Genomic DNA, 22050 nt, shown 5'->3' with positions numbered 1-22050 from the left:
ACCCTTGGGACAATCTGGACGTGTACGCATTTTCCTCCTTTTGTCTAATCCGTCAGGTTTTGAACAGGGTAATGTGGTCTCAGAACCTCAAAATGACTCTGGTAGCTCCTTTATGGCCAAAGGCAGAATGGTTTCTGGACCTGCTGGAACTCCTAATAGATGTGCCGAGAGAAGTTACCACCATGGAGCAACCTACTGTGTCAGCCGCACATGGAGAGGTACACCAGTCGGTGAAGTCCTATCGCTTCACGGGTGGAGACTGTCAAGTATCTCCTCCGAGCGAGAGTTTTTTCGCAAAGAGCAGCAACTCAGATGGCAGAAAATATCAGGAAGTCATCTGCGGCAGTATACCAAGGAAAGTGGTCGGCATACTGTGATTGGTGTCGTAGAGGGAACTTGTCTCCACTCGGTAGCACTATTCAGCAGTTAGCAGACTTTCTGGTATATCTCAGGACAGAAAGGCATATGTCTGTATCTGCAGTGAAGGGGTACAGGGCTGCTCTAGCCTTAGTCTTACGAATGAAAGGTGTGGACATTTTGTCTTCATGGGAGTTGGCCATGCTGATGAAGAGCTTTGAACAGTCATGTCCGCTAAAGGAACTAAAAGCCCCAGATTGGGATCTGACCATAAAAAAAAAGATTGGATCTGCCATACCATAAGTACAGGCGGCCCTCGGTTAGCGGCAGGGGTTCCGTTCCTGGCCACCGACGCCAAGCGATTTTCGACGCTGAGCGATTTTAAAGCCTACGGCCGCCGCACACCTTCTTTCGAAGCTCTAGACCAGTCAAAGGCGCTGTAATCCCACAACGGCGCAATAAGTAAAATTATATTTATGCAGTATAGTACTATAGAAATTACTGTACAGTACATGTGGGTGTCTAAAGTATGTAAAGATATAATAAAGTTTATACAGTGTACAGGTAGCTGTAGTGTTCAGGTTACGATCATTAGTCTTACGATAGTTCGATTTTATGAGAGATCAATTTACAATGGTCTAACTTTATCCATCTTCTAGTTACATAAGTTCAATAACAGCAAAAGAGAATGATGAAAGTATGGTGTTAACGTTATACTCGTTGCGTGAACGTGTACAGCCATGAACAACCGAACGAGAAACTACTATTTTTTTTTTTTCTAAGTACAACCGAACTGGATAACATCTGTTTGGCTTGTATTTCGATCATCGTACTACAGTGCAACATTACCGTATTTGTTATAAATGGCGTTATGTATAGAATAGAACTGAGATATCTTAATGTAATAACTTTATTCGCTATAGATCAGAGATCAATATAGATTAAAGATCAATCGGGAAATATACCGTTAAATTTAAACCTAGTTATAACTGAAGCTGAGAAAACTGTTCAAGCTGCTAATGACTATTATCGTACATCGGCAACAAGGATAAAACTGCAGTAAACGTCTGCCATCCAACACAACTGTAGATAAAATTGGGATAAAATCATTTTAATCAAAACTACTGTGCTTGAAAGAACACATTTTACTGTTGGTTTCACGTCCGATATAAGATAAATAGCGTAAAGTTCGTATTACGATGATATAAAGGATTACGTATTGCGAACGGAATCACGTAATTTTTTACGCAATAAACATGCCGCCAACGTAATCTGTTAACGAAAAAAAATAGTAGTTCACATTCACGAGACATATTCAATAAATATTTCCACCTAAAAACACGCTGTATATGGAAAAATAACTTTGTCTCATATAAGTCAAGTATATAGATATTCGTTTATGCTAACTAGAAGCAAAAGCATTCGCTCAGAATTGCGTTATGGTGAAACAGACTCGTATTCATCAGCTGATTTCAAACCACAACATTGGCCGCTCCGCGGAATACTGGCTTAAGTTTGCCGTAGTATTTTAAAATACAATAATATGAGAATACATGCAATATTCTTGGGTACAGTGAAATAATGTATAACTTTTTAAAGGATTTATGGAAAAGATGCGTAATTAATAAAATAACAATGCATTTTTCGGAACTGGCGGACAAGAACGAACATGAAAAACCATCCCCTTACAACGTGGAGCCTAGTTACAAAGGCTGCCTTAATTTGTATCTTATTTCTGTACAAAAATGAAAATACCTTTACGCAATATGTTTTCATACACATTTTAAACATAAAAGCATAAACATTTGAAAAATCGACACATCGATCGCTAAATTTGCACTTTTTTTTTTTTTTTTTTTTTTTTTTTAACGATATTTTCGGAAGAGCGTCAGACGGCGGCATACAAGAACGAACTTGAAAAAAACATCGTAGTCGATAAGTTGAAGGGGAGTTTCAAAAGCTGCCTTTTTATCATATTTCTGCACAGAAATAAAAATACCCTATTCGTAGTACATTTTCATACACATTTTAAACATAAAAGCATAATCATTTATAAAATCGACACATCGATGGCTAATTTGCACTTTTTTTAAATCGACATTTTCGGAAGAGCAGCAGGCGGCGGCTTACAAGAAAAAACATGAAAAAACGTCGTATTTGATAACGTGAAGGGCAATTTCAAAGCTGCCTTTGTATCATATTTCTGTACAGAAATAAAAATGCCTTTCACGTAATACATTTTCATACACATTTTAAACAAAAGCATGAACACTTATGAATCGACACATCGTAGTCGATAACTTGAAGGGGTTTCAAAAGCTGCCTTTTTATCATATTTCTGCACAGAAATAAAAATACCCATATTCGTAGTACATTTTCATTATACATTTTAAACTTAGAAGCATAAACATTTATAAAATCGACACATCGATCGCTAATTTGCACTTTTTTTAAATCGATATTTTCGGAAGAGGCGGCAGGCGGCGGCTTACAAGAAAGAACATGAAAAACATCGTATTTGATAACGTGAAGGGCAGTTTCAAAAGCTGCCTTTGTATCATATTTCTGTACAGAAATAATAATGCCTTTCACGTAATACATTTTCATACACATTTTAAACAAAAGCATGAACATTTATGAATCGACACATCCATAGCTAAATTTGCACTTATGTAACTCGATATTTTCGGCATAGAACAGCGTCAGAGGCATATATTTTACCCTAATACCTACGTAATAACTCTCCATAAAATTTGTTAATATAATTTGCATAACCTTTATGGTCTGAACGGCATTTCTACATATGCATGAACTCGTTAGACAACGCGCTAGCGGCGCTGTTAACTGAAATTTGTGCCGTAAAGATACCTTTTAAAATGCCTTATTTTTTTAATGAATATTTTTGATAACCGCCGTAAAACCGATTCGCCGTTGAGTGATTGCGCCGTTAACCGCGGGCCGCCTGTACTGAGTAGTCTGACAAAACCCCCCTACGAAACCACTAAGGCAGTCCACAGATAGGAGCCTGACCCTGAAGACAGTCTTCTTATTGGCCCTAGCTTCAAACCAAAAGGGTGGGGGAGCTACATGGCCTGTCATATATCATAAAGCACTCGAGAGGTTGGAAGTCAATGGTATTCGAGTTTGTTCCAGAATTCGTGGCCAAGACTCAAAACCCAGCAATAACGGATGGCATCGACTCCTTTTCCATACCTTCCTTGGTAGACTTTGTAGACATGACAAAGATGAGATGCTTCTGTGCCCCGTCAGGGTAATAGAGTACTTAAAAAGGACAAGGCACCTCAGGCCAGGGTGCCGGAGGTTGTTCGTAAGTACAGGACGGAACAAGAAGGAAGTGTCCAGGAATACAATATCGTTTTGGCTAAGGGAGAACAATCAGGAATGCCTACATGACAGAAGACGGGGGGTCAAATAGCTAGGAGAGGGCTAGAGCTCATGACATCAGAGGCTCAAGTGCTTCTTTGGCATTTAAGAAGAAATATGTCTGTGGAGAGAATTCTGAAAGCTGGTGTTTTTGGAAACGCCAAACAACTTTCACTTCATTTAGAAGACGTTGCCCATAGATCCTTGGACACTTTTTCCTTGGGTCCAGTGGTGGCGGCCCAACAAGTGATATAGCTCATCCAGTACCCCGGGTCAGTTTGTCTAGTTCTAAGATGAAAGGCATGAAAGTAGAATGAATGGGATGACTGGTCTTTTTTCTTTACTACTTTCTTTCTACTCCTTTACCTACGGGCAGTATGAAGGAGAGTACCATCATATGCTGGAACGGACTAGATGCAGGTGAGGTGGTCAGCCATACTGTAAAGTTATCTTAGGGTATAGTATACTTTTCAGTAGCAACACACTCCTCTCGGTAATAGGGAAGAGAGGGGTGAGGGTGATCCAGATGGAAGGGACAAGAGTGGTTTATGAGAAGGGAAGGTTCTCTGTTCTCCCATAATGTGTAAACCATAGAATGGTATCAGCACCCAGTGAGGGAAACCAATAGATTCGTTTATATCTTTGGTTCTAGGTTCATTGTCCATTCTCTTGGAATTTCCCTAATTATCGGAAATGGATAAAGGTGGCAAACTCCCAGTCAGTTATAGAGACTTACCTCCCCCAATAAGTAAGTTTATCATCCTAATGTTAATACCGAAGGTTTGTTCCGTATATGAACAAATGACAAATTTGTAACTAATTTGTATTTTTCATACTAACAAACCTGAGGTGTTAACAGGTAAAGGCCCACCTCGAACCACCCCTCTAGCAGTCTAAACTGGGTTAGAAATATAACTGGTGGGTCACAGGAAGCCAAGGGCATTCTGGGTATACATGCCCTGTGACCTGGTATAGATGCCAATAGTCCCTGGATCTCACAAGTTTAATTTTAATTCTACCGGTTTCCAGCTTGGAGCTAGTAAATCCTAATGTTAAGACCTCAGGTTTGTTAGTTATGAAAAATACAAATTAGTTACAAATTTGTCATTTTTATGTCAAGTGCCTTTATTTTTTTTTATAGAGAAATACATGTCATATATACTGTGCATCATAAATTTTTACAATAATTGCTGATGAGATTATGGAAAAGAGCTAATATTTAAATAACAATTTAAGCAGTCTCTTTCCACTTTAACCAGGATTTTTCGGATGTTACTTATAGTCTTGTAAGTTTCACTCTGTAATACATACACTTTGTCTCTTCACCAATAGCAATGCTACGATTAAAATTTCTTGCCACTGAGCAGTCCAGTACATGTTAAAGGTTTTCTAGTTGTATTTTTACATGCTCCACAATCTTAATTTTCACTTTTGTACAGGAAAAAAGGAGAGTCTTTTTGAACATAACACAGGAAATTGATGGTGCTGTTCCCAAGATCCCAGATGATCTCGACATTGATGAAGATGGGAATATATATTGGTCTGATGCTTCCAGTGTTGTTGATTTGTCTGATGGATTAGTTGAAATGCTCAGTGAGCCATCTGGAAGGTAAATACCGAATGACACCAATGATCAGTGTGTCAGTTGATATATTTGTAGAGTAGTACTTTTTTAGCAAGGCAACCTTGTAGGTGTATATAAAAGTCTATTAATACCTGATAGCACTGTGATTCAAAGCTGGGTGCAGTATTCTGTACATGAAATTCCCTTTCAGTAAACTATCACTTTCAAAAAGAGCAATAGTTTTTAATTAGGTAACGTACCCAGTAATTACATAGCTATAAGTTCCACTTATGTATACAGCAGCTTGAATTAAAAATTTCATGGATAACGCTTCAATTTATCGTGTAGGCGACCAATGCCACCCTCTTTGGAGAAAAGGAATGACTGTGAGCAGCAAGCTCAGTTTGTTCCAGTGATGGCAGTTGCTTGTTTATTATTTTCCGGTTATTTAGCTGGATTTGAGTGGTGTGCATTTCCACTGGAACGCATGTTTAGTAACCTTCAATGGAATCTCAGGATGAGTTTTTACTGTTTTATTATCGAGTTGATTCATCAACTAGTCTTTGTTACACTTGCGAGCCGATGATTCGGCTGTAAAAGTAATTCTCATTGTTACGTTTTTCCTTTAGGCTAAAAATTGCATTATTTTTGTTTACCATGCCTCATTTGGTTTACAGTTTGGACTTAGTATTAAGTTCTCTAATGATGTTTTATTCATAGTATAAGCACTCGCAAGCTTTTTTTTGTCTTAAAATAATTTTTGAATTTGTTTCATTCTTTTAGGCTAAAAGCTAGCAACTTTTGCCTAGTTTTTGCTTAAACTAGTTGCGAGTTGTTGGTATATTGTTGCCCTAAAAGTAAATCTTATATCTTACGTTAGGCGAAGATTTTACATCAGTGTTGTTTACAGGGCATAGACAATTCACTAGAAGTCGTTAGGCAATTGCTTTAAAGTAATTCTTGGATATTAGTCATTTATACTGTGTGAGCCACAAATAAAGTTTTTTAGGTGAGCAGTTTGCCTTCATATAAGTAAGATAAGGGAAGTCAGTAACCTTTAGGCCAAAATTTCACATGATGATGTTTACAGGGCATAGGCTACTTGTATATTCTTTAATTAATATTTGCTTTAAAAGTAATTTTTTAATGTTTCGTCATTCCTTTGAGCCAAAGTTTACATTTTTTGGTTTGTTACCGAACCATGGTCTTGCTAACCGTTGGTAACCAGTTATACTTTAAAAGGTGAATTTCCCTTTACAGAGAATTAAAGTGTAAGGGCAGAAAGTAGTAGGAGAGAATGGTGCTTATGGAAGATGAGTTATCATTGGCCAAGAATTGGTCTCGGTAATTGCTTCAGGATAGTACTGCGGAGATTGTGAACGCTCCTCTCTTCCAGAAACCAGAAGTGCTCACTTCAGATGATGCCAGCTTGTTCTACGAGTGCTCGATGGTGCACACTGGTGCCATCACGTGGTGTCGCCTTGACCACACTCAGTGTGGGTAAATGACTAAATGTCAGTGTTGCCAATGCAGTTGCATCCACATCGTTTACCTCCATAATGGTCAAAGTTGACTATCAGTAGGAGATGGTTATTTGTTTTGTCTGGACAAATTTTTGATATATCCTTGAACTTTTATTTAAGAATTAATTTTCAAAAATTGTACATATTCTATTTGACCATGTTATCAGACGAAAAACCACTTGACGGCAACACTGGCACTATCCTCCATTGGCCACCAACTCGTGTTCTGAGCAACAAGGCGCTAGGAGGAGTGAGCGCCAAAAGCACCCATGAACACCAGTGTCAATCAGTGCCCATAGCACCCTGGACCGTCCATGAGTGGCCAGGACTGTCCAGAAACCCCAGGACCATCCATAAGCTCCCAGGAGTGTCCATAAATGCTCAAAAGCATCCAAGCTAGGAAGGTATCAGGTCTCCTGGAATCTGGATGTATGTCCATGTTCATTGCTTGTTCCCCTGTTTTCCTCTTCTTGATCTCCTTACTCGTAAGACACCATTACGAGTATCCTCTGAGTTCGGGCTGGATGACTAGTGAGTCCAGCCTTTTCTTTAGCTTTCTGGCACAATGTGTTTCCTTACTTTATTTCTGCATTGTCCTAATGGAAGTATAACCGTCCTCTGCATTTCACTTTCCTAAGGAGTGAAACCAGAACTCTTAGCTCTCCTGGCATCCAACTTGCCTAGAGCCAGTTAAAAAGTCGGGCTCCCAGAGTTAGGGCTTTACAGTGCCTCAAACATCTAGCTGGTCTGATGTCCAGTTCGCCAGGTGACAGCTACAAGCTGTCGTAAGTTACTGTCTGACACCAGCTTTAGACCCTTGACCTCGTTTGGTGTCCAGCTCACCTAGCGCCCTATTCATTTGGCGCCAGTTACAGCCCGACACCATCTCTTGCACTGAGCTTCCGCCAGCTCCCACGAGTACACACCAGTCCCAAGCTCATAGCTCAGCTGGTGTACAGTGCTTCTGGCACCAGCTACAGGCTGACACCAGATTGTTCTCTGAGCATCCAAATACTCTCTCTGTGGGAGAATAGGGAGGTTCCTGTCCATTCGGAGTTTTCAGAGGACCATCGTTTGCATATACTAGCAGTATGGTAATATCTGTTTCATCCACTGACAAGAACGTATTACAGAGGTCCCCCCGTATTCACGAGGGATGCGTACCAGACCCCCCTGTTAATAGTTGGAACCCCTCTAAAAATGCTTAAAACCTCCTATTTTGTTAGTTTAAACTCAAGAAAAACCCACTAGAAATATTTATACCTTTTTTTTTTAATAGTTTTTATTAAAAAAGTGCATTTTATGATGAAATTGATAAAAAAAAACCCAGGAATTTGTGGATATTTTTCATAGAAAATACCGAGAATATGCGAATAATGCATGGAAATTTCCTGAAAGAAATCCGTGCATGTGTGAGTCCGCTAATCCGGAGAATGCGAATACGGGGTATCCACTGTACACTTATGGACTTTTACCCTGAGGCACACTCAGATTTAGATGAGCAGGTTGCCTTCATATAAGTAAAGCTAAGGAAGTCAGTAACCTCTACCACTTTAGCTTACATATGTACAATGGCAGTCCCTGGTTATTGACGGGGCTTCCATTCTCGGAGGGGTGCTGATAAGCGAAAACCGCCATTAACTGAAACTCAGCAATTTATGGCGCTTATGACGCCAAGTTCGGTTTAATTGCACGTCTGTTAGGTAAGTTATGACCTCGTAATAACTATTATCAGTACTTCATGGTGCCGATAACCGAAACTTGCCTATTATCGCGCCATAAATTGCCGATATGCCGATTTTATGGCGCTAGACAATTGCCATACAACTGGATTACCATTAACCAAGTCCACCGATAACCAAGGACTGCCTGTATTTTATGCCATGAATGTCCATTCTGCATTCGAACTACTGGGAATGTAATCGTTCGTCATTTCTCAATAATTTTATCGAAGCTAAAATTGTGTTTAGACCATTTGTAGTGATGGGCATGGTATAGATGAAGGAAGCATAGGATTTTTTCCTATTATCTTTCCCTTCAATCATGTAAAATAGATGTTGAGTCTTGCAGAGCCAGGGGGTGCAATGCACCTGAAGCACCCACCACTTTCAGTGGATGGGTTGTGGTTTTATCTCAGTGTAGGTGACAATATTTTATGGTGGTTTTATTTGGTGCTGCACCCAGGGGAAGGGTGGGCACCTATCATGCTTTACTAGCCATTGGAGTTCTTCTTTTGCTGCAAAAGTCCCACTAAGTAGAAGGCAACTCTGGCTATACCACCATGCCTCTATAGGTTAAGATGAGCACCAACCAGAGGAAGTATCCCAGTAGCTCTCTTACCTGATAGGGAAACAACAAGCATTATATTCAATGCTAGCAGCATTTCTTTTTCAATTTATTACATAATTTTTTAATTAGTATATGTCCGTGTCTCCCACCTCCTGCGGTGTAGGAATCAGTATGTAATTACTGGGTAAGTCACTTAATTAAAAATGACATTTTATAATAAAGTTTTAATTATACTTACCCTGTAATTACATGATCAGAGCCCTCCCTCCTCCACTCTGATTGACATATGACTTTAACAAACTGAGCTTGCTGCTCACAGTTCTTCCTATTCTCTTGCTAGTTGCTAGTAGGCAGAACTGGTCGCCTACACAATAGTTTGAAGTGTTATCTGCGGAATTTTGAATTCAAGCTGGTGTACAGTGGAACTTATAGCTGTGTAATTAAGGGTAAGTATAATTAAAACCCTGTTTTATTATAAAATGTAATTTTTTTCACGTAAACTTGGAGGCTATGCTATCCTCATTTTTTCATCTTAGTTATAAAATTATTAACCCTTTAACGCCGATTGGACGTATTAACCTCTTCATTACCGAAAGTTTGTTTGGATGTACGCAGGTACCAGCATTCAAGTCTAATACACTGCGCCGGGTGCTTGAAGGTGGTACGCAAAGTATACCACCAAAACTCCTCTTTTCAGATAGGGACTTCCAATCATTCTGTAATTTCGGTTTGAAGAGTTTGGAGCAAAATAAACAGTATGACACGATGCCAGACATATGATGAACCCAAAAAAATATTACTGCTTATTTATCTACATTCAGACTTTTGGATTTATACTGTGTATAGTTTATACATGCACTCGCACACACACGTACACACATATATATAGTCTCTCAATTATAGATTGAAAAAAAAAATTGTATATAGAAACTTGAAAACACATATTTTACATGGCAGCACGCTCTCCTGTTTCCATGAGGCCAGACGCGTAGTTGACGCGTACGAGTCATTCGGCTTCCAAATGTCGTTAGGTATATGCATCACCTAGTAAAACTCGAGGCTGTCTTCAATGATGGGTGGATCACCATCACCCTTTTGTTCAGCCTGCTGGCTTGCGTTATTGGCAGTGGTTTGTGGAGAGGTGAAACTAATTTCCACTGTGAGTGCTACAACCCTGTTTGTAGGTGCAGGCACTCAACAGAGTGCAACTGCATGAATCTCCTCTGGCGATGTCAGCTGGCGTAACTTTTTTCTAAAGTATTTCTAAAATCTAAAGCTACCTAACACTGTCTTTTTACATTTGCCTTCTTCAAAAATCTTTCCACCATTCCCCTAATCCAAAATACCATTTACTACCTTCGACTATCCACTCCTCTTTATATTTAAAAAAGAAAAAAAGAAAAAGGAAAAAAAAAAAACCGGAAAAAGAAAGGACTCATGCCCAATATTTTGTTAGATATAGGCCTAGTCTAAAAACTGCATACACACACAGAGACTCATATGTTTATATATGTATATGTGTGAATTTCTATGGAATGACTATGTCACACTCACTCAAGTTTATAGTAGTGTGTAGGTGACAGATGAACTGCGTCTCAACAAAAAATCACAAAACCAAACAAGCGTAAACATGTAATAACTTCTACCCAAGTATAAAACCAGTTGCATCATCATTTACTGTATTTATTTATTTATTCACTTATTTCTTCTCGCACTAAAAGTATCAGCGACACATCTCAGAAATTATTTCATCACTTTGACATAATTTTTGCACCATTTTATATTAGCCGTTACATGGAGTATTATATATGAAAATGTGCGCAATTTTATGTAGAATACAACAAAAAATAACTCATGGTTGTAGCTTTTATCAGTTTTGAAATATTTTCATATAAATAACTAAGTGCCAAAATTTCAACCTTCGGTCAACTTTGGCTCTACCGAAATGGTCGAAAAATGCAATTGTTAGACTAAAACTCTTATATTCTAGTAATATTCAATCATTTACCTTAATTTTGCAACAAATTGGAAGTCTCTAGCAAAATATTTCGATTTATGGTGAATTTATGAAAAAAACTTTTTCATAACTCTTCCGAAAAAATCATAAATTTTTTTTGTCCAATTGTCGTAATGTTTGCACTATTTTAAATTAGCCGTTACATAAAGTTTTATATATTGAAATGTGTGCAATTTCATGTAGAATACAACTAAAAACAACCCATGGTTGTAACTTTTATTAGTTTTGAAATATTTTCATATAAATAACGATAAGTGCCAAAATATCAACCTTTGGTCAACTTTGACGCGACTGAAATGGTAAAAAAACGCAATTGTAAGCTAAAACTCTTACATTCTAGTAATATTCAATCATTTACCTTTATTTTGCAAAAAATTGGAAGTCTGTAGCACAATATTTCGATTTATGGTGAATATATAAAAAAATTTTTCCTTACGTCCGCAAAAGCCGGTGAACTCTTTCCTAAAACCCCCCGTAAAAAAAAAAAATCATGAAACATTTTTTTATTTTGTCCAAGTTGGTCGTAATCTTGTTTTGCACCATTTTAAATTAGCCATTACATAAATTTTTTTGTTTTATATATATGAAAACATGCACAATTTTATGTAGAATACAACAAAAAACAACCCATGGTTGTAGCTTTGATCAGTTTTGAAATATTTTCATATAAATAACGATAAGTGCCAAAATTTCAACCTTCGGTCAACTTTTGACTCGACCGAAATGGTCGAAAAACACAATTGTAAGCTAAAACTATTACATTCCAGTAATATTCAATTATTTAGCTTTATTTTTCAACAAATTGGAAGTCTCTAGTGCACTATTTTGATTTATGATGAATTTATGAAGTAAACTTTTTCCTTACGTCCGCGCAGTAACTTCAGAAAAAATCAAATTTTTTCGTCCGATTTTTGTAATGTTTGCACCATTTTAAATTAGCCGTTACATAAGGTTTTACATATGAAAATGTGCACAATTTCATGTAGAATACAACAAAAAACAACCTATGGTTGTAGCTTTTATCGGTTTTGAAATATTTTTATATAAATAATGATAAATAGAAAAAATTTGTCCTTCGGTCAACTTTAACTCGACTGAAATGGTAGAAAACTGCAATTGTAAGCTACAACACTTACAGTCTAGTAAAATTCAATCAATTACCTTCATTTTGCAACAAATTGGAAGTCTCTAGCACAATATTTCGATTTATGGTGAATTTTTTAAAATAGTTTTTTTTTACGTCCGCTTGTTACGAATTCATGCATCATTTTATGATAATATTTTCTCTGTGTTGCCTTGATCGTTTTACAATGTGTTATATACCAAAATGATTGCAATTTAGTGTACAATACAAAAAAGAATGAACTCGTTAGCTTTAACCGTTTTGCTCACATCGCGATTTGTATACAATTATATGTGATTTTTTTTTTTTTGCTGTCATATATTCCAATATTTATATATGATAATGATATTTTTTTTCATTTCTGATGGTTGCATACTAAACTTCAGGCAATGACGGAAAAAGGAGCCAAAAATGAACTCTTAATCTTGAAAACTAAGCTTGCTGTGATTTAAAAAAAAAAAAAGTTCCGCTTCGGCGCTCACTCGTGAACGCCGCTGGCATACGGGAGATGATTTTTAAAATACTGCTTTGGCGTTTAAGGGTTAATAATTTTTATTATTATTATTTTGGTAGATGACCATCTTTTAGACAAAATCTGTTAAATAAAATGGCAGAATCAGTTTACTTAATTCTCCCATTTTATTTAACAGTACATCATACTACTACTACTACTACTACTACTACTACTACTACTACTACTACTACTACTACTACTATATAAATCAATAGTTTTAAAGAATTGGTATTTGCTGAAATCTGTATAAAGACTCACTGTACCAGAAAGAAAATGACTATTGTACTCTTATTCAAAACTTTGGGTTGTGTTCTGATAAGAGTATGTGTAAGTTTTAGAATAAAAAAAAGTAAATATATTTATATCAAGTCATATTAATGTTTATTTTTACTTAACATTTGTAACACGTTTAACCCTCTTACGCCGGAGCGGTAAATAAAAAATTGTCTCCCGTGTGCCGGAGGGGTTTCGGAGTGAGTGCTGAAGCGGAAAAATATTTTGTTCATGAAACTTACCTGTCATAAATATATATAAGCTGTATTTTTCTGAAGTCCGACAGAATTTAAAAACGACAGAATTTTAAAAACTTCCGACACACGCAGTGGTCGGCCAGGTGGTTAGTACCATTCCCGCCGCTGGGAGGCGGGTATCAGGAACCATTCCCATTTTCTATTCATAATTTTTCTGTCGCCGGTGCTGAAAACACCTGTTTTCAGTACCTCCGTCTTAGGATTTTGGAAACTTCATTGCCGCTAAGTATCCTAATTGTCTTTTTGATTTATTTACTTGGATTTGTGGGATTTGTGGCTAGGCATACGCTATCTTAGATTGATTTGAATTTGATTCATTTTTGCATAAAATATCTGAATCTAGTTAGGCTAGTTTCAGACGGGGTTGTCTGCAAAGATAGGGTGTGGCTACCGAAAGCTTCGGTAGATCCGCACTTGGTATGTACGAGGGGTATGGGTCTTGCTTCTTTGTTGAGATTTGTCATGTAAGGAGTGTGAGGACTTTGTCTATTCCGTAAGGAAGACGTATGATTCGTATGTACGCAATTAATCAGTAAACATGTCTAATTTCCGTAAGGAAGACGTATGATTCGTATGTACGCAATTAATCAGTAACAAAAGTCAGGGTAGTGAACCTGCTAACCTTCCTGTAGACTTTATTTTGCCTAACCCTGTAGTATGGCCTACGGGCTATGAATATGTCTACGAGAGGTGCTCGCTCTCCTTCATTGCTGTGAAGTGCTACTTCTGTAATTGTTACTCCTAACCCTGCAGTGTTGCCTTCGGGCCCTAACCAGTGTCTGTAGAGGAATTGCCCTTTCTCTGATACTCTTTCAATTCGTAACTTAGAATCGAAAGTGCTTGCTTTAGAGAGTAAAAGTAAAGTGCAGAAGTGCAGTGATACCCCTTGTGTAGTGGAGGGTGCGTCAGATCGGCCTCGTTTCGCCTCTAGGCCGGGACCTCTGCTTGACTCCCAGGACCGGGAGGGAGCATGTCGAAAGCCTAAGGAGGGTTACAAGGAACCCCCACCGATCTGGCGTGCCTTCGGCAGTTTCTGATGAAAATCCCCAGACTGCCAAAGTGCGTGCGCGTGCACGAATCCTGAAAGATTGCTTCTCGTCCTCCGAAGCGTCCTCCCCGTATAGGGGTGGAGCTTTCGGAAGGACTCGCGCCCTCTAAATAGAAGCTTTATAGAAGAGGACGCTTCACGTCCTCTCTCTCTCTCTCTCGTTATGCGTTTCAGTGAGAAGTAAGAAGGCGAACGGTCGCCTGAACTCATGTCCGTCTTTCCACCGAGAAATATACGTAAAAGAAGTCATAGTAGCAGGAAGCTTTTGGGAGCAGACGCCCGGAACGCTCGGATGGACTCCAGGCGCGCGCCAGTGGACGCCGAGCGCAGCGCGCCACCGTGGACGCCGAGCGCGCTCCAGTGGACGCCGAGCGCGCGCCAGTGGACGCCGAGCGTGCACCAGCGCACGCCAGGTGTCGCCTGGCTGAACGTTTCTGTTGAACTCTTCAAGCTCTTGTTTCAGATTTGGGCCTAAAGAATTTTTACCTCTACCTTCGGTGATACCTTCTACCTCACCTGCAAAGAATGTGAAGTAGGAAGTGCTTCGGAGGAAGCTGAAAGTGAACAGACAACTTCTTCTTCGAAAACCCAGCAAGACATCGGGTTTCGTGAATTCAAGAGGTCTCTGTCAATTAATATTGCTTTTCGCATAGGTGGATGGAGTTAAGGAAAGCTCAAGGGAAGATCTCGTTTGCTCTACCGCAACCTTTGCCATTCTGCCAATAAATTTAAGTTGCCACTACCGCAGTCAAGACTTTGCGATAAGGCAGTTATGGGTTATGTAAGGCTCGATGTCCTGCACGTCAGGACTCTCGGCAACGTTCAGTAGGATTCTTGCAAAGGCACTCATCAAAAGGACGCTCTTCAGGAAAGCGCAAGACAGGACTTCCTTTGCCATACTGCCAATAAATTTTAAGCTTTAGCAGGCATTAGTTGTGATACGGGAGAGGAAGCTGGTTGGAGAGTTTCTTCCTCTTTCCAGGATAATTTTGCAAGCTTTTTAGCCCATCTGAAAGGGTTTTTCAGATGATAGATTTTGTTAGTTTCTAGTCGGGACTACGCTGCTGAATTGAACATCGTCGTTCTACCTGCCGTAAGCCCAGTCTCTTAACAGGATTCTTGCCCCTTCCTCGTTTGAGATGGGAATCGGAAAAATTAAATGCTCGACTTCCTGGATTACGTTTTGTCAATTCAGTGACTTTCCCCCATTGACAATATACTTTCGTTTTGTCAAGTAAGTGGGTATCCCCTCATTGACAAAATATCTCTTTGTCCCGTAAATGGGTTAGTTCTCATGACAAACATCTCATTAACTTGATATTGCGTAAGCGAATAAGCTCTTATTGACAAGATTCGGAAGAGCTCTCATTCGTCATTCGCAGACTCGTACAAGAAATAGACTTGTAGACTACGTCAATGAACGCATATGTCCAATAACATAAGAAGCTTGAACTGACTGCTTCGATTCTCTTTAAGTTTTGTTCATGAAACTTGCCTGTCAGATATGTATGTAGCTGTATTTCCGAATTCAGCTATATATATGTCTGCCAGGCTTTAAGTATGAACAAAACTTTATTGTGATATAATTTCATATTTTGCCTTGCGTTATTTTACTTCTGGTTGGTTCAAGTCATATACGCTTGCTGTAGTTACCTCTTCGGATGGCACCGAGAGGTCTATTGTCTATTTTAAGGACATTTAATCGTTACTCCCTGCAGCCTTCCAGGAGTTTCCGATTTATCTTTTACCATTGTATGGTAGTGTTCTGACGACACAAACGCATCTATATATTTAGCGTTTTCTGTTTCGCTTAAATATACCAGCTTGAGAGTCTTTCTGCTCAAAAAAATAACGGACCTATTTCTTCGTAGAATAGGGTAGCTGGCAACCCAGACATAAAGTTAAGAGACGACGTTCGTAAGCTGCTGGCTGCTGCTGTCACGCTGTGTCTGTCCTCCAGTCCAACCGAGCCAGTAACAGATGTGCGCTGTCATGCGCTGTAGGTTACGTCTCTCTCCTGCGGGATTGACTGACTAACTGTATCTCTGTCCTACAATCACGGACTTTAGCCTAAGATTGAGGGGATTTCTTACGTGAATGAATAAACGTTGCATTCGTTTTGCCTTACTATGTTCAACAGAGTTATCTCTTAATCCTTTCGGTGCTCGTACCGTACGGTATGGAACTACGAGTCTACCGCAACATTGCACTTTATTTGCTCTCCTGCTTAGGCAAAGCGCAGCCTTATTAGGGAAGTAAGCATACTCGGGGAGGGAATGGATGAGCTTGCTGGGGTCCATTTCCTTCCTGAAGAAGTTTGTTTCCCCGAATAGACTGCAATTCAGACCACAGTTTTTTCCTACCGGGAAACTGAAATATTATTCTAGATCTAGGAATGATTCTGAACATCTCTCAGTGCGTCTATCACCTGAGGTGATAGAAAGAAGGTGCCGGACATCTGGATAGGGTTTCAGATGTCCTGGATCTTAATCTGAAAGAAGTAAAAGCGATTCGGTAGTCCCTCCAGTCCTCGAAAGAAACGATTTTGTTTTTGGGAACCAGTGGTCCAGATCAACCTCTGATATTCCACAGCTCTCTCATATCTTAAGAAGTATTCTCTCGGTCCTTGTTCGAGTTTACGAGAAAGAGCCTATTATAACAACAGGCGTAGAATGTAACGATCCTCTACAGGTTCGTTACAGGATTGCAAAAGTCCGTACGAATCGTCTCGATCGACGGCAGCAACTATTCACTTCCGAGTGGAATCTTTCTTTAGAAGTAAGTTGAGAGTTGTGTAGACTTTAGGGACGCCCTTTCATTCTTCTCTTCGATATGTTGAGGACGAAGAGGCTTCTTCTTCTCTGCTCCCTTATTCTCGATCCGGGATCGGTACCATTAAACGCCATCCTATGATATTGAACGGGGATGGATGTTTAGTCTCTTTTTCCCCTTTTTCAATCGCTTAGGAAATGTAATAAGAGGATTTATGACGTCACAGGGAGCGACAATGACGCTGATCGCCCCATGTTGGCCTTCAGGATCCTGGATTCACAGAGGTCACATACTCCTAGTTCACTTTCCAAGGACCTTTTCCGAGAGAGTCGGTCTACTCTAACTCGAAAGGTACCTATAACCTCTCCGCTCTGAGTCTGACTACGTTCAGACTATCGAGATGTTGACAGGAATAAGATTACCGTCTTCCATTTCCGTCTGAAGAATGGGATAAGCTGGCAGTCACAACTATTAAAGAATATGCAAATATGTTGTTGACGGCCTTTGGGCTCAGAGATTTGCGTCTGTCAAACAACAAAGCCCTTCACGATCTTTGAGTTCTGTGGAATCTCGAAACTCGCTCACCATCTACTTTTTGTCTCACCTGTTTTCTCGGAGCCAGACACTCGTGCGAGATCAGGCGACATATAGTAGCCCCTGAGTTTCTTTTGTTTACGAAGTCGGTTGCGTTTATACACCCCCGATGATCGTGTAACATGAGACCAGGTTGGACTGTCAGGCATTCTTCCTTCGGGACTGAATCGCCTTTTTGCTCCTCGCTCCTTTCTCCTGGCACCAGAAGCTCGAGTCAGGAGTTGATTCGCTGACGACGTTGGGTTGCGTTGATACACCCCCAAGGTTTGCTTAGATTGAATCGCCCAGGCAGTCCAGACACTCATCCTTCAGCGAAGAATAGTGCCTTATGGTCTTCAGGGTACAGCCTTGCTGTCCTTGATTCGTTCTGACTGTCAAACTGGTCGGTCACCTGACTTTAGTACAGACTGACTGACTGTGCATGTCCAGATCGAAGCTTTCAATATAGAACGTAGACGTAGTCTGAAGTTCTTGATGTCAAAGCATTCGAACCTCTCCTACCTGCTAACTTCTTGCATGTGATCAGGAAGGCCTTCTTCTAACCACCCTAGATACGACAAAGAGGGTTAGTGAAATTTTAAGCCATCGTCACAAGTTTTGGCTTTAGAGAACACAAGGCGGTGTGCTCTCTAAGCCTTCCGTTGTGGCCTAAGAATGGAAACCCGTTTTGTCCTTGGGCCAGGAGCTTGGAAGCAAGGATGGCACAAGTTAGTGGGAGGAGACAGAGAGAGTCCTGTGCCCTGTCGGGTCTCTCAAGTTTTATCTACATAAAACTCAAGAAAGTCGAAGTCATTCGGGCAATCTGCAGTGTTCCGAAAAAGACCAGACTTGCCCATATCGAAGAACACCCTGGCTTTAGTGTTAAGGAGTTCTTTCAAAAATGCTCCTTCATTGTGTTTGCACAAAGATTTGAAATCTTTTTATCTGAATGCTCACGAGGTGAGGGCGCGGCCTCGGAAGCATTTCAACAGAGCATGGCACTCAGCAACATCCTGAGTACCATGTTTTAGCGAAGCAACTCTGTGTTCACTTCACACTCCCTGCGAGATGTGAAGATGGCATATGAGATCTGCTGCTCGCTAGGGCCATACGTGTCTGCAGACACAATCTTGGGGGCAAGAAGTACCACTCATCCTATCCTGTAGAAAATGGTTAGGAAGAGCTCTTAATTTAGTTGTTGAGTTGCCGACAATGGCGACTTCTTAACTCTTAAGCCTTAGTTAAAACACCTTAACTTTGGCTGGGTTGGTCAGGTGGTGATATATATATATATATATATATATATATATATATATATATATATATATATATATATATATATATATATATATATATATATATATATATTTATTTATTTTACTTCTTAGCCCTCATGGTATGGTCAATATGGTCTAGTCACGTCGTGGTCTCGCCCCTGTTGACAGATCATCTGGAGTGCACCAGCTATATAGGTCTCTACCTCGCTGGCAACTCTAGTAGCACAAGCAGACTTACGTGGCAGTAACCACGAAGCCAGCTATGCTAACAGGTGGAACCAAGATGTAAATCATCTGCATGCATTTGTTTCCCAAAATCCTTCTATTCGTCCCTTCCCACCTCCAAAGGTGGGATTCAGCTATATATATAGTCTGACAGTAAGTTTCATGAACAAAATGATATTGTTATGATACAATAAAGTTTGTTCATACTTACCTGGCAGATATATATAATCAAGTACCCACCCACCTCCCCTCAGGGGACAGTGGAAATAAAAATTATGAATAGAAAATGGGAATGGTTCCTGATACCCGCCTCCCAGCGGCGGGAATGGGTACTAACCACCTGGCCGACCACTGCGTGTGTCGGAAGTTTTTAAAATTCTGTCGTTTTTAAAATTCTGTCGGACTTCAGAAAATACAGCTATATATATATCTGCCAGGTAAGTATGAACAAACTTTATTGTATCATAACAATATCATTTTTTTCAAAAAATCACAGCGCGCTTAGTTTTCAAGATTAAGAGTTCATTTTTGGCTCCTTTTTTTGTCATTGCCTGAAGATTAGTATGCAACCATCAGAAATGAAAAAAATTATCATTATCATATATAAATAATGCGATATATGATAGCGCAAAACGAAATTTCATATATAATTGTATTCAAATCACGCTGTGCGCAAAACGGTTTAAAGGTAACAAGTTACTTTTTTTCGTTGTAATATACACTAAATTGCGATCAGTTTGGTATATAACACATTGTAAAACGATAAAAGCAAACACAGAGAAATATTATCACAAAATAATGCATGAATTCGTAACACGCAGATGTAAACAAATATTTTTTTCCAAAATTCACCATAAATCTAAATATTGTCCTAGAGACTTCCAATTTCTTTCAAAATGAAACCAAATGATTGAATATTACTATACTGTAAGAGTATTAGCTTACAATTGCAGTTTTCGATCATATCTGACGAGTTAAATTTGACCGAATGTCGAATTTTTTTATATATATATATTTTTATATGCAATTATTTCGGAAATAAGAAAAGCTACAACCTTCAAATATTTTTTGTTTTATTCTACATAAAATTGCGCACATTTTCATATATAAAACTCTATGAAATGTCTAATATGAAACGGAGCAAATAAGAGTTTTAGCTTACAATTGCGTTTTTTGACCATTTCGGTAGTCAAAGTTGACCGGACGTGGTTTTTTTTCTATTTATTGTGATTTATATGCAAATATTTCAATGAGAAAAGCTACAACTTCAATTATTTTTTGTTGTATTCTACATGAAATTGCGCACATTTTCATATATAAAACTTTATGTAACGGCTAATTTAAAATGGTGCAAACATTACCACAATCCGCACGTATTATTTTTTCGAAGAGTTACCCGCGCGGACGTAAAGAAAATGTTATTTTTTTCATAAATTCACCATAAATCGAAATATTGTGCTAGAGACTTCCAATTTGTTGCAAAATGAAGGTAAATGCTTGAATATTACTAGAATATAAGCGTTTTATCTTACAATTGCGTTTTTCGACCATTTCGGTAGAGTCAAAGTTGACCGAAGGTTGAAATTTGGCAATTATCGTTTTTTATATGAAAATATCTCAAAACTGATAAAGCTATAACCATGGGTTGTTTTAGTTGTTTGTGCATGAAATTGCACACATTTCCATATATAAAACTTTATATAACGGCTAATTTTAAAATGTTGCAAACATTACCACAATCGCAAGTATGATTTTTTTCGGAAGAGTTACTGCGCGGATGTAAGGAAAAGTTTTTCATAAATTCACCATAAATCGAAATATTGTGCTAGAGACTTCCAATTAGTTGCAAAATTAAGGTAAATGATTGAATATTACTAAAATATAAGAGTTTTAGCTTACAATTGTGTTTTTCGACCATTTCGGTAGAGTCAAAGTTGACCGAAGGTTGAAAGTTTGGCAATTATTGTTATTTATATGAAAATATCTCAGAACTGATAAAAGCTACAATCATGAGTATTTTATTGTTGTATTCTACATAAAAATGCCCACATTTTCATATATATAATACTTCATGTAACGGCTAATTTACAATGGTACAAAAATTATGTCAAAGTGACGAAATAATTTCCGAGATGTGTCACAGATACTTTTTAGTGCGGCAAGAAAGAAATTCGCGCTTGCGCGCCTGCCTAACAATTGTAAACAAAACAACACTTGATCCGTGAACTCCCAGCATCCCCAAGGCGTGTGATTCAATAGTTTTAGGCTGGTAGGCCTATAGTATTTTTCTGCAAATTTAAAAAAAAACTTTTGTAAGTCGACGTAAAATACGTCCAGTTGGCACACGGGAGACAAAAAATGTCTACGTAAAATACGTCCAGTTGGCGTAAGAGGGTTAATGATTGCTTAATATGGCTGGGTTAGTGTAAATACTTGATCATAAACTAGTATTACAAATTTTTTGCAAGGTGACCAGATTTGTTGTGCAAGCAGTAAAAATTAAATCAGTACAGTGCAATTTCATGTGTTAACTTATGTTGCATTTAATATTGAGAATGAAAATTATGTATTTTGTATGCTTGTATTAAACTGCTTAATTAAAAAATTTTAAGTTTTCTTCTCTATTTATCTGTATACTGTACTGTGAACATTTGTTTGTAGGGACAAGAATATTTTGATGTGCAGTTTCCTAGTTCTTTGCTAGGAATAGTAAATTTTAGAATGACTGTATGAGCTTGTATACTTTTATTTGTAGCATGATTTACAATATTTCATGAATAATCCATACTTATAATTCTTTTTTGTTTTCTATTTTGGACAGATTAATTAAGTTTGACTCAAAAACAAAAACTAA

At 38.6% G+C, this 22050-nt stretch overlaps 1 pseudogene; it reads right to left on the bottom strand.

The window, feature by feature from the left end:
- LOC135202355 (adipocyte plasma membrane-associated protein Hemomucin-like) overlaps window positions 1-22050 on the bottom strand; it is a 171263-nt pseudogene that overhangs the window by 16998 nt on the left and 132215 nt on the right.

This window comes from Macrobrachium nipponense, chromosome 30 (assembly GCF_015104395.2).
Source record: "Macrobrachium nipponense isolate FS-2020 chromosome 30, ASM1510439v2, whole genome shotgun sequence".
Taxonomy (NCBI): Eukaryota; Metazoa; Arthropoda; class Malacostraca; order Decapoda; family Palaemonidae; genus Macrobrachium; species Macrobrachium nipponense.
Note: the sequence above shows the minus strand (reverse complement) of the source record. Positions and strands in the feature narration are given on the sequence as shown.